This window comes from Macadamia integrifolia, chromosome 13 (assembly GCF_013358625.1).
Source record: "Macadamia integrifolia cultivar HAES 741 chromosome 13, SCU_Mint_v3, whole genome shotgun sequence".
Lineage (NCBI taxonomy): Eukaryota > Viridiplantae > Streptophyta > Magnoliopsida > Proteales > Proteaceae > Macadamia > Macadamia integrifolia.
In genome coordinates, this window is record NC_056569.1 from 24,297,735 (window position 1) to 24,313,487 (window position 15,753).

Consider the following 15,753-nt stretch of genomic DNA (forward strand, 5'->3'; position numbering starts at 1 on the left):
TAGCATAATTCTTTTGCTACTTGAATATAGAATATTATAATAACGAATAGGTATAAAACTGCAATAACTTCTATATGAACTACTGGGAAGATCATAGCAGGCTAGTGATTCAGGTTGTTTCCATCTCGACGATGAAGCTTATTTCCCTTCATCTAGTCTATCATATATTGTTTATTTATTAAATTGTGAAGTCAAATTCGACCCTATAAATTCACATTGTATAGAATCAAATTCTTAACCATCCAAAAATCATGATCAAGATTTGTTTTATTGATTCCATATATTTTTGTTGGGAAATTTACCGCGTCACCCCCTAGAGAATGCCACAATTATAAGACCCCCCCCTCTGTTTCACCAAATTATTTGCAGATCCCCTACCGTCAGTCATTGTTAAGGAATATACTATAGTTGCTGATGTCAGCAACTATATTTTACTTTAAATACTAAAATGCCCTTATGAAATAGGAAGTACCAAAAATACCCTTACCATAGATTAATATTTCTTTTCCCAAATCGATAGCCCATTCCAAGACCTATTTCATCTTTCTCTCAAATCGCCGTAGTTGGACCACCGGCGATCGTTCATAGCAGCGGCAACATCATCAGCGATGGAGGACGACCTTACGACAATTAAAGGGGCCTCGCGGCGACCCGTAGGACCTCGTGGCGACCTATTGGGCTTTGTGGAGGTGTGATTGTGTGTGTTTTGTACATATAATTAAAAGCTCTCTCAATCCTCTTAAATTACCAAAAGCCTGAGAATCTAAGATTGAAAAAGCCTTTTCCTTTGATTTTGCTTAAACTAAAAAAGAATGAATGTCGATGAGAGAAAGAAAGTTGTGCATCCGAATATGAAAGTTCGCCATCACCGGAACAAGGGAGATCACGGCTGAGGTGTGCGTGCATGGCCGATTCTGGGTCGATGTGAATCTGTGCCGATTCCATGACCGATTTCTGGTTTTAAAACCCAATATAGCAACGGTCATCTTTGACCTTCTCTCTCTCTCTTTTTGGGGTACTGGTTCGTCTTTGAGCTTACTAGGAACGAAATAGAATGGAAAGGAAGGGAGGGTTAGGCGTGTCGAGGCTGAAGAGAGAAGTTTAAACGCACCAAACACGACTCCATCTTTTCTAAATTGAAGGTTTGTTCTTCTGCCTCTAAGCTCTCTCTCTTTCTCTGAAATTACCATCGTAGATGAGACCAACCATCAACCAGATCTTCTCCGCTGCTTTGCTTCCATTCGGTTTCTTAAACTTTGCTTCTGTTAAGCCCTAATCTTTTACTCATAAGGCATTACCAAAGTGAGTGAAAGAGAGAGATACCTCGCCGGTGATGAACGTTCTTTCTCAGTCCTTCATCAGCGATGGGAATGTCATCGTCTCTTGGTGAAGGTAAGTATAATGGGTTAAAAATTGAATCGATAGGTTTTTTTGGTATAATGGTTAAAACAAGAGTTTTTTAATGGTAAGGATATAATGGTCATTTTAACTCCACACTTAACATTGACGGGCGGTGAAGGGTCTGAGAATAATTTGGTGAAACAAAGGGGGTGATCTTATCATTGTGGCATTCTCCAGGGGGTGATGTGGTAAATTTCCCTTTTTTTTTTTTTAAATTGATTCTTCATTTGATCCAATGCTTTGTTCGTTGAGTTGGACAAAAGGAGGTAGGGTCCGATCCCCATTGGACATGGAAACCCCTTACCCAGGGTTTTAATTCATGGCATTGGGTAATATAAATTTTCAAAAATTGAATAGTGTCTTTAATATTATATTATTTTAAAAACTGTTATTATGTCACACACATTTTAGTTATAGATATGAAATGATACGATATTACATTTGTTAAAAGGTGTGTAACGTCAAGAAAGCAAAATAATAATATCACAAATTATTTGACGATGAGGTTCCATTTGATTGCAACAGAAATTGAAGGAAAGGAAAGTAGAATCTCCAAATCTGATGTAAAAATTTTTGTTATCATTATCCCCACATTGTCATGTCACTAATTCCATATCATTCCATATTTACTGATTAAATTTTACATTTAAAAATCTTTTGGATTCAAAAAGTAAGATAAAAATTGGGTAAGAAATCGTTACCTAGCCACGTGGCACATGGATCAATGAGAAAACATGTAGGGATATCAACATGAATGGGATTTTGATTTAACATGGGTTGGATGATAAGTTTGCACGTCACCATGTCAATGAATGGGCCATACGATTATGCAATTTTTTTTTTCCCATAAAATAATGCATATAAAAATTATCATTATTAAATATGATAAGAAATTTAAGTAGTCAGTCAATCGTGTTGAGTAATGATTCCCTTCTAAGTTTGAACTTAGAAAGTTTTCTCTTTCTTCTAATTTTCTTGCAACCGGTCAATCGTGTTGAGTAATGATTCCCTTCTAAGTTTGAACTTAGAAAGTTTTTCTCTTTCTTCTAATTTTCTTGCAACCAAACAGAGTAGTAAGGGTTGTTGTTAAGAAGAAATCCCATGAATAAAAGGTAAAGTGCTTGCCGTGTCATATCACTGATTTTTTTTTATTTTTTTTTATCTTTTTATTTTTTTATTTTTTATTTTTTTTAATTTTTTAACTTTTTATTTTTTTATTTTTTTATCTTTTTATTTTTTAATTTTTTAATTTTTTAATTTTTTTATTTTTTTATTTTTTTATAGAAGCAGTAAAGGCACTAGAAAAAGTTAGAAACAGTTTACATCATTAGTTAGGGCGGCCTAGTTGGGAGTAATGATTATCTGTCGTGGGTGCGACGGTGCAATGAGTATCGGACGATCGAGAGGACATCGACACGTGCTCTGATATCGTTTTGGCCATCGGATGTTCATTGTACCACCGCATCTGCAGTAGAGAATGTTTTCACCCTAGTTGATGGTATTACTTGCCGCCATTGCATCCCTAACTAAGGATACAAAATGTAGAACTAGATTAGAATCAGGAATATATCTACAAGTAGTACTCTGTAGTGACTTATATACAAACAAAAACAGTGAGGCCACACTAATGGGCCAGCAAAAAGTGTCCAAGTCGAAAGAAAGACTCTTGATCAAATCGGAATTGGTCCATATTTCCTTTAAAAACCATCCTCTCCTTTGTGCATGTTGTGCTCCAATAAGAATGGCCATGGTGCATCCTTTAATATAGTTTATTGTCAACAAATAGTGTTATGAGTAGTTGAATTTTCCTTTGAACCACAATGCCCATAGCTAGGGGTGTCAATCGGTCGGTTCAACTCGGTTTCGGTCTGGGTTGAGTCGGTTTCGGTGTGGGAAAGCTGAAACCGAAACCGAACCAATAAGGAAATTCCGGTTTCGATTTGGTTTTGGTGCGGTTTGGTATCGGCTTGTTTTCGATTTCTTAAATCAATTTGTAATCGGGTTGGTTTTGGTTTTTGGTCCAGTTTGGATTCGACTTTCCATACAAATGTATACAAAACTACGCAAATTTTGATTTTTTTTTAATGAATTTTGGAGTGTTTCGGTTTCTTACCGGTTTGATTTCAGTTTTGGTCCGGGTTTTGAGCCGGTTTCGGTTTGGTTTCAGGTTCATCCGGTTTTTGGTGCAGTTCGATTTGGTTTTGGGGTTGCAATACTCCAAAACAAACCAAACCAATAAAGCATCAGTTCGATTTGATCCGTGTTGTTATTGGTTTGGTCTGACCGATTTTACCAGTTTGGTTTAGGAATTGACACCCCTACCCATAGCCCAACATGTAGTATTTTCGGAAGTGTCAGTCAGGATGTCACATACCAGAAATTAATGCTTCGGAAAGTGTTTATCGATTGTATTCGGTTGGTGCAATTTGCAACCAAGCAAAAACATTTCTTTTTTGATAAACAACCGAAAAAAGAAAATGTTAACATGAATCATAAAACTCATAAAGGCGTGATTATCGCTTAAATACAAGGATTAGTGGATAACCATCGTTGTATATTAAAATCACTTCTTAAACCTAAAAAACTGTGTACACAACTAGAAGATATTTAAGTCTAAATCTACATTGTTATCTCCATAAACCTCTTATGGTCACATGAAAAATAGAAAAATGAAAACCATTAGACTTTATTGGGCTATAGTCATTTTGGAAGATTTCAAACGGAATTGATACATTTGGAGTTCATGAAACTTTCTTGCATCAACAATATAATCCACTAGGCTCCACTAAATTGCAAGAAAAATAAAAGAAAAGGAAATCAAATCATCACAAATAATATTATCTCATATGAAATGATGTAGTTAACTTTAAAACATATCAAATTTGGTTAATAAATTTTATTTAAATTTCAATCAAATTCCTTTGATATGGAAATTAAAATAATTTTTACATCTATAATTTTTTTTTTTTTTCCTGAGGGCCATTGGCACTGGGTCATCTTTATATGGGACAAATAGATAAACCCTATCATCAGATTGTTTTATACCGATTCTTGTACCGGGGTTCTAACCGGATATCAAAACACGGTAAGGGCTCATATAGAACCTTAAGCATGGTGAGAATTGGTTTGTTTGCCCAACTTCCATTAATTTCCTATATCCACGTAACTCAACCCTCATGGTTTATCCCAAAAGCAAATAAAATGTATCCTTTGACCGTTCTAAAAATTGTGCTTAATAATATCCGATCTATTTCATCGATACATATCGATATTGATCACAGTATGTTTACCATTGATGAATGATAATGTGAACACTATGTTCATTAAGCTTAGAAACAAAACAAATTACGACATTACAATGGATTTAGGTATTAATACGTATCGATTGTATTGGTATTAGTGATACTTGATACTAATACATGATTGATACCTTCAGAGTTGACTGTATCGGTTATGTTATCAAGCATATCGGCCGGATCATCCATGATGAGCTGATACAGGTTATAAACATGTAATAAATTTCGTATTTTTAATTTATTTTTTACTTACTGGTACAATAGTTAATATAATTAATGGCCAATCCTAAATAGTGGCCCACAACAGCCATATTGCATCAATTCTAATATTCCATTGATACATATTGGTATCGCTAATGATATCGGGCTTCGCCGATACCGTGATTTAAAACCTTTGCCATAATAAGAAGATTTTAAACTTGTGGATTATATAATTCCTTAATCTATGGCTTGTTTTTATCATCTTATAAATGAGAAATCAATCTTAGAATGCATTCCGAAAATGCATACCATGTTAGGTCATGGTTGACATTGAGAGGGGGTGAATATGTGTCAATTTATTTTTCTTTTTTCAGTTGTATCCCTAATGTGACAATCATTGTTGGCACTTTAACAAATTTACACAATATACTGATGCTGCCCAAAGCTGCTACATATACTGTTGTTTATTCTCAATGCTGCACAAAGTTCACTCACACAATTTGTATTGTTGTCTAAAGTTGTCTCACAAACCTTATACGACAATCATTGTCGTATACACACAGTCGTAAGTATATCACACTGCAACTACCAAGTGGTCGGGTCAACCAGATGTACACACATATCCTATAGACAAGCCCATAGTCAGACTCAGTTACCTACATGCATATAGTAATGCCCATAGTCAGGCTTAGCATCTACTCAATACCAATTATAACCACACTTATAACTAGGGGACACATTCATAGTTTCCACCCTTAACATACAAAGGCTAGGTCTTTACTCCTGTTTTCCCATAATGATCTAAGAAGCGACACCCATGGAAAAAAGGTTTAAGAAACACATTTCCCTATGTCCAACACCCATTGGACACCAAACACAAAATTAGGGTTGGGCTTATATCAGTGCCATACAATGAAATCTCATATAACATAGGTCTATGACAATATAATCTAGCCAAGCATGCAATGAAAGTACAATAAGTCAAATGCACAGGTCAATAAGTGTATAATAGTTTACAACCTTGCATGTCTTTGATCATTGGTTTCCAAAGATAGAATCAACAACTCTGATTGCCCATCGGAATCTCCACTTCACCCAATTCGACAGAGAAACTAGAATATTCAAGTGTACTCTCTCTCTCTCTCTCTCTCTCTCTCTCTCTCTCTCTCTCTCTCTCTCTCTTCTTTTCTTCTCTTCGTCCCCTTTACTTTCTTGCAAAGGAAACATTTTGTTATCAATTAATTCACAAACACTTCAAGGTGGCTTCAATGGATTCTATGAATGTCAAGGAAGATAGGTTAGTAACGGCAAATGCATCAAAGCATTTCAACCAATTTCTTCTTCAATTTCCACACTTGCATCTCTCCCTTCTTTTCCCTTTCTTCCCCTATTCTCACTTTCTTATCTTACCTGCAAAGACACATTGATGGAGCATCAATGGGCACAACCATCATCTCCAACCTCCATAAATGAAGCTTAGGCACCCTTCTCTTGAAGTGAAAATAAGCATACATAAATACACCTTCTTGTCTTCTTCTTCTTCTTCAATGCACAAAGAGACATAACCCTAACTCCTCCTCTCTCTTTTTCTTTCTTCTTGTTTTTATTTCAATAAGCATTCATTCCCACACTCCTACTATCACTAACACTATTAATGGAAGTGTGAAGCCTCTTTTAAAGTGAAAATGGGCATTCCAAACACAAACAAAGAAAGTGGGAGCTTCTTCTCTATTTTCCCTTTTATTTTCTTTTTTCTTCTCTTTTCAATCTCTTTTTCTTGGCTACCACCAACGGAGGTTGTTGCCCTAGTTTCCAACAACTTCACAAGGCTCCAGTGGAGGCATTAGACCAAATGCATGAGGTTGAGTGTATTTCTTTCAAACCCAAGGCCTCACACGAGATTCAACTTGATTTTTTGGACGCCTATGCAACACCCCACTTTGATTTTTCATTCAGATGTGTAGAGCTTGGAGAGATGAAGATTCCCCAACTTGAATCACCAGCTCGGAGTTAAGATGACCAAGTTATGGCCTTTTGAAGTCAAATCAATAAGAAAGACCTATCTAGAATCTTCTCTAGTGGCGTAGGGTACATTGGCAGTGTGCAGGTCACAGGGAGCATCTCAGCCATTGGATTAAGTCTCAAAGGGGAATCCTTGATCTGATCCGTTTGATGAGCCTAACGGACAATAAATCTTGGCCTTAGGATCGGTATTAGATCTCTGACACATCTGTCGAGCTGACATCATGAGGGGGTGACGTATCAAGCTTCTATTGGTGGGTAGGTGCGAAGATCATCAAGGCCATCAAATCAAGATCTACAAACTAAGTCTTCAAAAACTATTTCTAAAAGTCCCAATCACAATTTACATGTAGGTCCCTCCGCCATTTGAACATATCTATTAAGGGTAGCTGACTTTTGAAATATTACACATGCCCCCTTCTGATCCGAACTTTGACTTCACAAACTCCCCAAAATCCTTATGATCCAATCTGGGCCACCAAATCCAAATCTGATCAATTTTTTGGAAAATACATAAAAGCCTTCAAGTCATAGGAAAAAGTGCTAAAAACCCCTAAGGTTATCAAGAGCACTTTGCAAATTGGATTTTTGGTTTTTTGAACTGGTCTCACACAAAATGCCATGACTCCCTCATATGGATTCAATATGGATCACAACTCGAATCTCTACGAACTTCCCAAACATCCCATTAACATTCTTGGCCATATAAAAGGATCAAAATTCCACTGAACTTTTTATAGGTCGTAACTTCTTCATCCGATATCAAATTGGGAAAATATGTGTGTTGGAAAGAATTTTTTATATTCTTAAAGTTATACACAAAAGTTGACACCAAAAAAAAATTATCTTTAATGCTGAAAATGCCCCTAAGTGAAAATAGGCCAAAATTGATAAGATCGGGTTCAGAAATCCGCACCACACACCGTGGCTTCACCCATATCACTTAAACAACTTTACACACTCCAAATAACAATTTCATGTCATTGGAAATACCATATGCTACCACATAATCTATTCGCCATGTTATCATTGCCATGTGGCAAAGCTGCCAACAAGTGCAACCATAAAACAATATAACAAACATAGGCAATATGATAACAATCGCATATGTTTTCTATCCCATCATAAGTCTTATTAACAAAATATTACAAACAAAAAAAAAATTCCTATTAATAAAATCATATTTTAAGTAAACAAAAAACACTCTGAGAAACTTCCTGTTGACTTGCTGCAAAATATACAGTCCATTTTATCCGTAGGTCAGCAGTGCCAAGGAGATGATCAAGAGAATCAATCAATCCATGACAAGATGAAATCATTGATAATGGCACCTATTGTGGTAAAAATAAATGACCATTGGGAGCGCCCCCGGAAAGGACCGAGCGGACCATGGGTCCTGGCGCAAGGGAGCACTGGCGAGCGGCCTAAGCCCGATGAGGTCACCCAGCCTAAAAGCCTGGGTTAGAAAACTCAATTGGTCGGCCCATCCTCTCAGAGTCACTTTAATAGTCAAACGGCTAAGCTAACACCGACACAAGGGAAGTGTCACACAAAGAACCCATCGCATGGTTATCTGAACTGTTGGATAAGCCAACCCGTCACTCGAACATGCGGCTTCGAGATCAAGCCGCATGACTCAGGTCAATCGGCCTAAGATTCCTATAAGTTTCACCCATCGAGACATGCCCAAAAAAAAAAAAAGGCTTTCCAAACCTAGCACGTAACTAGAGGGTATGAACTACTACTAGTCCATAAAGGACTCTCAACAACATATCAAATCTTCGTTGAAAGGAAGGATATCCCACCACATCCTCCGGGATATGGCCAATACACGAAGCTCCCATAGCTGGGACGCCATCCATGTTCACTTTCTTACTATAACTCTTGCTATATTCAGACTCCCACCAGCATTAGGAAGCTGCCAAAGTGGGACTCTCACTCGATGGCTAGTATTATCAATTATAAATATCCAGGTAAACCTCTTTCCAAGGGACCGATCATTTTTTCCATTATTACTGGAATTGTCTGTTTGTTGAGAAGTCTGACTTAGGCATTAGAGAGTCCCTAGCTGGATCAGCCCCACGCTCACTCTCTCATGTTCATTCTTCTATGCAAGATGCGAAAACTGCCTAGGGCGATTTCTTGTCGCATCAGCACCATTTCAAAACATTGTCGAGTTCAATAATAATGCTACCAAGAAATTCAACAATTTTTTAACAAGGCAAAGAATATGCATAAATCTTGATGACTCAATTGGTATTTTTCTATCATACTTTACTAGTTACATTGCATGAGTTAGTTGGCATATTAGAGTAAACAGAATTAGATTAAAACATTGAGATTTTTTTTTTTATCACGAATACAATTAATTAACATATTTGGGTAGAGAACAAACACTACAATAAGAAATAAGGTTTGAATCAGATTCACTGCAACCCACTAAGTCAAACAGATTAAACAGATATTTTGAGATGAAGAACTCTAGTGGTGTAAGTTTGGTGCATGAACCAACCCTAGCCCGCCCTGAGCCCAAACCCTATCTAACCTGGTTATGAGGGTCAACCCGACCGGCCCAACATGGCTTGATTTTAACCCTGATCTATTATTGTGTTTAGTAATAGTGTTCCCTTTCCCCTAAGCCCACGTCATGTGTTACACAAGTATTACACAAGCTCTTTGTATGACTTTAACCCATATTATGTGTTACACAAGCCACGAACTCTTATCTATTGAGCTATGATGACCAAATGGCCAAACTATTTCTCCCTTTTTCTTTACATAGGTTGTTTTTGTGTCTCCTGTCATGTATTAATATGAACTTTAGATACAGTAGCAATCGTGAAGAATTTAGCTAAAATTTGGCTTGTCCAGATTCTGGGAGATGTAGTGATGTCAGGTGATTAAAATGTCTATCTTATAACCAAATTGACAACCTTGCTTGCTGCAAATTTATGGATTAGGAGTGGACAAGGGTTGGTCATAGTCTTAACATCTCCCCACCCACCCTTTGGCAAGTATAGGCTTAACATTTGTGACCTTTTGTAAGAAAAAAATAACAAAAAATAAAAAAATGGGACCAACCAGGGTCAACCCGGTCCAACCCTGAGCCCGACAGGGTTGGGTTGGGCTTGGGTTGAGTTTTGGGGACCTAGGATTGGGGTGTTAAGAAACACGACCTTGTTTCACCCCAAAAGAAGTTTCCGCGCTTTCTTGTTGACTGCATTTCTCTCTATGAAGAATAGAGTTTTTAGGATTGCAGAGAGAACCTGTACGATGGAAGAAGAGAATTCTTTGGTCCGACAAGATGCGATTCTAAATGATGAAGAACTCATTACCCTTTCTTACTACTCATGTTTCTCTTGACGAAGAACATAGTTTTTAGGATTGCAGAGAGAGAACGAACTTGTATGATGGAAGAAGAGAATTCACCATGGTCCAACAAGGAATAGAGTTTTACTCTTATTTTATTTTATTTTATATTATTTTTTATTGTTTTTATTAACAGTTCTGATGATAGAATAAAACTCCTATGTAATTGTTATTATATTACATTTTTTCTTGCAACCCTTTGATCATCTCCAGTGGCTGGCGAGGGATCATTGGAGGATCCCCAGCCCCCTAGCACTTGAGACTAGGGATGTCAATCTCAATCCTGCATAGGTTGGACAGATTGGCTCGTTTATAAACATGTAGTTCACGATGCAATGGTAAGACCGACGAACTCCCGACCGACCCATTTACAAGCCTGACTGGCCCGACCATATAGAAGTGTATTTTGATTTTTTTTTGGATAGAATAAGGAATATATTGATATTTTTATCAATTATTGAATGTAATTAAATGTAATATTTTTTTTTATAAATTATTGAGCATTTAATAAAATATATTCAAATTTCTTAAATCTAAGACAATTAAAGATCGATCAAAGCTTTATTGGTACATTATCCCATTTAAGTCCCGATTACCTCGATTATGAAAGCTTGGTTAGAGCTCAGAACATGACCGAACTCGACATGAGATCGACTCATTTCTTAAATAGGTAGGTCACAGTGCAAGAGTATTGGCCCGCTAGCCCAGCTAGGGCTGATCGAGACCAGGCCGACCCGACAAATTGACACCCCTACTTGAGACTAGGGGTATCAACGGGTTGGTTCAGCTTGATTTCGATCTAGGTCTAATCGATTTTGGTGTGGAAATGGTGAAACAAAAACCAAACCAATAAGAAAATTTTGGTTTCAATTTGACTTTGGTTTCTTCTATCGGGTTTGTTTGGGTTTGATTTTTCATACAAACTTATACAAAAACCGTGCAAAACTTGGTTTTTCTTAATGCATTTTGAATTGATTTCAGTTTCTTACTGGTTTGATTTCGATTTTGATATGGGTTTTGAGTTGGTTCTGATTTGGTTTTTGATCCATTCAGTTTTTGATGCGGTTTGATTTATTCAGGGGTACAATATCTCAAACCAAAATGATGCTATAAGGTTTCGGTTCGATTTGGTCCGACCTATTTTTGATTCGGTTTAGCTTTTGACACCCAACTCGAGGCCAATCCCACGAGAAACACGTTCAGCCCATAAAGCTTCTCCTCTTCTCCTCTTCTCCTCTTCTCCTCTTCTTATAATGCTTCTCCTCTTCTCGACTAGGTTACACTGTTTTCTTTTTCTCATCGTCGCTCATCACCTACCCTCTTCCCTCCATGGCTGATCAAGCTGAAAACGACTCTCAACCTCTGCCAGTCCAACCCAACCTTCCGATGCTTAGGATTAGTTTTCATAATTTTGCCGATAATTTTCAGAAGGCATCGGACAATCTTCAGAATACGACGCATAGTCTTCAGATGGCGTTGGATCATCTTCAGATCGCTTCCAACCAGTTAGATGTGCTGCCGATTTGTCAGCCAGTGGATGAAGTATTGGAATCAATCAACCACGTACATGCGAATTTGCTGAATCAGCAATTCGACTTACATGGTCATGTGATGAATGTAATGGACGCTGACCGAACCATTCTCATGAATTATATTGATTTCCAGATGAATGCAATGGACCACAATTTGATGGCGAAGATCAACAACTCTTCAGCACGGGGGGTGACAATGACTATCTAGCCACGCAACAAAAATGGGTATGCTCCAGATGTCCCTCCTATGTCAAAGAATGACTTCAACAGGATTGGAGAAGCTGCAATCGATATGCTACTCCAATTCTACGACTTACCAATAGGAGAAGAAGAAGTACATGCAAAGCGTGTCCGACTTGGAGAATTTATAGGGTTTCTTAACGTGACTTGAAGATTATAGGGTTTTATAGGTATTTTTTAGGTAGACTGAAGATTTATAGGGGATACGAGTTTAACTTGTGTTGTCTTTACCAATTTCTTATAATGATTTCTGATTATTAGGATTCTCTTTTAACTTGTGTTGTGTTTATTAATTTCTTGTGTTGTGAGACACCGGTTATCCCTCTTATTAGGATTCTGTTTTATATATTGTTTCTCTATTTGCTAAATTCTTATATTTATTAGGATTCTTGTGTTTTATATATATTGTTTCTCTTTTATTTATTTCTTTTGCCCATCAATCCTAATAAATATAAGCATTTAGTAAATAGAGAAACAATATATATAAAACAGAATCCTAATAAGAGGGATAACCGGTGTCTCACGACACAAGAAATTAATAAACACAACACAAGTTACAAGAAAATCCTAATAATCAGAAATCATTACAAGAAATTGGTAAAGACAACACAAGTTAAACTCGAATCTCCCTATAAATCTTCAGTCTACCTAAAAAAAACCTATAAAACCCTATAATCTTCAAGTCACCTTAAGAAACCCTATAAATTCTCCAAGTCGGACACACTTCGCATGTACTTCTTCTTCTCCCAAGTATGACATCTAACAGAGCTGCCTGGAGGGCTAGGATTCGAGTTGCAGACTAGTTTCTGCATAAATGGAACTGTCTTATTTCCTTTTTGTTTTTTTTAGAAATTTCTCTATTCTGAAATTATATTCCTAGGATTAACCTTTTCTTTTTTTTTTAGTAACTATTTCTCTATTTATGTGTAAGGCCATTGGCCATCTTTTTTAGTCAATGAAAATTTATTGAATGAAGAAAAAAAATCCCTCTCTCGCTCTCTCTCTTCCTCGACTTTCTTTCTCTTTTTCTCGCCTTCTCTCTCTGTCTCTCTCTCTCTCTCACCCCCTTTGTTTTGGTTGATATTGCTGGTTGCCCCTACTGTTCGTAAGCTACTGACAACTCCTACACACACACAAGATCCACCTGCAGCAATCAAGAACACTTCTCTGTAGGCTGGACTTTCTTTATTAATTACTGAGGACTGCATCTCTTTATTTTGGAGGACCTTGGGTTCTTCTTTTCTCCTCAGATTTTGGACAGCGTTAAGGTAAGTAAAATCCCCCCCCCCGCCCCACTTCCAGTGGTTGTTTATTACCCCTGTTATCTCCCCCACTAAAACCTGAAATTAGTCTCTGTTTTCAAGTCATCTATTTGCTGTTATCCTAAAAGAATTCCCTGCTATTTTACCTTATTAATTGGCTGCTTTTGGAGAACTGCATGGTTTACTTATTATGTTTAGTGTCTTGATTGATCCATGCTAAACCTAACACATATTTGCTGCCATGCTCCCTTCCTCATATCCCCATTTGACGCTTGAGCAGTTTTAAGTGTTTTTTCATGCTTAGACTATTATTGGCGACTGCTGCCCTGTTAATTAGTTTGTTATTCTTGCATGTTAAATCTGTATTTTGCTGAGTAACTTTGAACCCAACCCAATTCAAGACCTATTGAGTATCCCTTGTCTAGTGGATCGACCCCTTGTAGGAAACCTAGTTGTCTAGGCACCCTCCCTAAATCACATATACTTATCCAATGGAATCCTATTGATTGTACTGTCTTGGTGTGGGTAATGCTGATGCCATAATTGATGCTGAAGTTGATGGAAAATCAATGCAATGTCCTCCTTTTTCTGTTTCCTTTCTTTTAGCAACTTTTGTCTCACTCTTCATTGTCCTATGACAACTAAGAGTGATCTCATCATTTTTCTCTCTGGTCATAATTTTCAAGGCGATAAGGACGGGTTGGGTCCATCCAAATATCAATCTTGAAAACCTTGATGAATGCTTTGGTATGGTTTTTTATCCTGTTGTCTTTTCATATTCATCAATTACTGTTCTCTTCCCACCCCTCCCCCCAACCCCCCCCCCCCCAAAAAAAAAAAAACCCAACAATATTGTAAACTATGCTCAACATTCCATTGTGGTGTTATATCACATGCATTTGTTTGACTTTTCAAATTAGGATATGAATGTGCTGGTGGGCTCCAAGAAGGACTGGCTGGACATAAAGGTGGCATACTATCTAGTTCATTTGGCTTCGGAGGTCACAATTCCAGCATTCTATTTGCTCCCTACAAGTAACTTTGGGAGGTGTAGGTATGGAGATTGTTGGCTTAATGTATTATTATTTGAATTTGAATTTTGAAATTTTAAGGAAGAAGGAATTTTAGGTGTTGTACTTGGAGGCTTGGAGAGTTTATGAGCTTATCTCCCCTATGATTGATAGTTCTTTGCATGACAATGGTAGAGGCTACTCACTGGTAACATTTGTTTTGAATTCCTAAGAACTAAAAATGAAAAAGGGTTTGTACAAAAAATCGATACTCCATTCTTTGGATTGTCTGGTACCCTGAGAATTGCCTCAGCAGATGGTCAAAATTGATTGGATTCTGTAACCAGCCCGGAAAATGCAATTTTTGGGATGATTATTGATCCTTTAATCAAGAGTACTGCTGGGAGATGTAAATGAGATGGTTTACTGATTGGATGGGTTGTATGTGCTATATCTGAGATGCTACACTTGTTTCTTGTGAGGTTATTGATTATTCCATAAAGCATCTATGAAGCCAATTCTATGCTCTAAATGGTACAATCTGCACCTTTCTAATCTATGCAGCACTTGTGAATTAAGTGTGTTCTATTAATTTATTGCTTAAACCTTTGTCTTTAAAGATGCCTGGGGATCAGTTGTCTACCGTTCGTTGGTCTTATGGATGACTGATAAGTTTATGGTGTCCAGATCTTCTGCAATTCTCCATTTTGCAATTCTTATGCAATGCTACCTGTAGAGTGCGACACCAGGTGCTGCTGACGTGAACAATCCCGATGAAGAGAGAGGAGTGTATGTTACCCTGTACCGGTTTATGTGCGATTAAACCAGTCTGAACCAAAAGACATATGACCCAACCCAATCAGGTCGTACGGTTGTTATTTTGAATTTCAAATCGTGAAACCCAAGAATCGTTCTTAACCTTTCTCTTCTCTCTTCACTCTCTGTATCTTCTCTTCTGCTAGCTCTATTCTCTTTCTTCCATGCTCTCGTTGTTCTTTCTTTTACATGCTCTCGCACTCTCTCTTGGTTTTCTTCATTTGGTGAGCTATTTTGAAGATTGTGGCTGATTCCAATCTCGTGCACATGCTATTTCTATCAGGAACTCTTGCAACTGATCTCTTTCTTACACGCTCCTGCAATTGATTTCTCTCTTACACCCCCTTGTTACCATTCGCGAGCCCTAAGGTATGAAGTGTGGTTTCTTTCCTTGTTTATCACCCTTTTTTTTTTTTTTTGTGCTACAGAGGAATTTGTCATCTCTCTGTTCTCTCTCTTACATGCTCTCACTGTTCTCTCTTTTGAAGGCTCTCGCTCTCTCTCGGTTAAGCCTAGAATTTGTGAGCGATTTCGAAACTTGGCAAAGCCCTCTGGTTCTTTCACCTTCCTGCGCAACTGATCTCTCTCAGCTCTTGCAACTGGT

At 37.4% G+C, this 15,753-nt stretch overlaps 1 long non-coding RNA gene across 3 annotated transcripts; it reads left to right on the forward strand.

Annotated features, from left to right (window-relative positions):
- Positions 1-11,521: 11,521 nt before the first annotated feature.
- LOC122059385 lies at positions 11,522-15,740 on the forward strand. 3 transcript variants are annotated; one of them, XR_006134033.1, is made up of 5 exons: positions 11,523-14,070; positions 14,244-14,377; positions 15,021-15,196; positions 15,433-15,518; positions 15,638-15,740. It is a non-coding gene; the product is annotated as an uncharacterized LOC122059385 (long non-coding RNA). The 3 variants fall into 3 exon arrangements; XR_006134032.1 differs by having other exon boundaries at positions 11,523-13,329; positions 14,010-14,070; positions 14,244-15,196; XR_006134031.1 differs by having other exon boundaries at positions 11,522-14,070; positions 14,244-15,196.
- The last annotated feature ends 13 nt before the right edge of the window (positions 15,741-15,753 follow it).